The sequence below is a fragment of the Mchenga conophoros genome, linkage group LG18, assembly GCF_057382185.1.
Source record: "Mchenga conophoros isolate Kocher_MC1m ecotype Shallow Benthic linkage group LG18, M_conophoros_male_GT1.1, whole genome shotgun sequence".
Taxonomy (NCBI): domain Eukaryota; kingdom Metazoa; phylum Chordata; class Actinopteri; order Cichliformes; family Cichlidae; genus Mchenga; species Mchenga conophoros.
This window is the reverse complement of record NC_140543.1, coordinates 37,296,480-37,297,562: the sequence shown is the minus strand read 5'-3', so window position 1 is coordinate 37,297,562 and position 1,083 is coordinate 37,296,480.

Sequence of the window (1,083 nt, the reverse complement as noted above, 5' to 3'; positions counted from 1 at the left end):
ACCCTGCAGCAGCACCGCGGGCCACACCCTGCCACATACACCCTCCCTGTTGTCTAAGTGCAACAAACATGGAAGGATGCTAAAGTTTTGTTTTTTTTAATGGCCCATCCCAGTTATTTGTAAAACTACTGCTGTTATCTAAGCTGCTGTTCTGTCTGGTGATCATCTCTGGGTTTCAGCATCGATATCTGCATCTGACATTTGTAAACTTTTTGAGGCAGGTGTCAGACTCACATACAAGGTATCATTTTCCCTCATGCAGAATCTAAGAACATTTCACCATAATAGCTTTTGCTGCTTACAGCCACTGGGTAAAAACAGGACTTTACAAAAGTCACTCCAGGACGGACATTTTTCTAAACTCGAACTGATCAGAAGGTCTCAGGATCAGGCAAAAATCCTGAACCAACTCAGAAGGACGTCTGATCACCACCCTCTGGTAATATGAACTAAAGGGGATACATACAGACACAGAAGCTGCTGAGGCGTTACTGTGAGAAGAAAATCACACGTCAAAGGCTTGTTTTCGAGTTACTAAAGGCTCTACAGGTCCTCTGTAGTTACTTCAGTGTGCAGCAGATGGGAGTCATGTATCATCTAAGCAATCAACAGATATCAGAAAATACCTTTAGAAGATGATAAATTGGGTGGATACACATAAATCTGCTTGCCTGTTATCTTTGTTTCACTGAGTAGATCGGCTCAAACTTAGATAAAGGAAAAGTAGTCGGATTACTGACAGCTGTAGCTCAGGAGGTACAGCAGGTCACCTACTGATCAGAAGGTTGGTGGTTCGATCCCTGGCTCCTCCAGTCTGCATGTCAAGTATCCTTGGGTAAGATACTAACCCCAAGTTGCTCTCCAACGCATCCATCGGAGTGTGAATGTAGTTAGTACAGAGAAAGTGCTTGTGAGAATGGGTTTGATTGGGTGAATGCGGCGTGTTGTATAGAACGCTTTGGGTTAGAAAAGCGCTACATAAGAATCAGTCCATTTACCATCTGTGTACATTATCATCACCGGTAACTGAAACATGTGAAAGCAACATGCATATTTATTCTCTTTATTATATAGTTTTGGCAC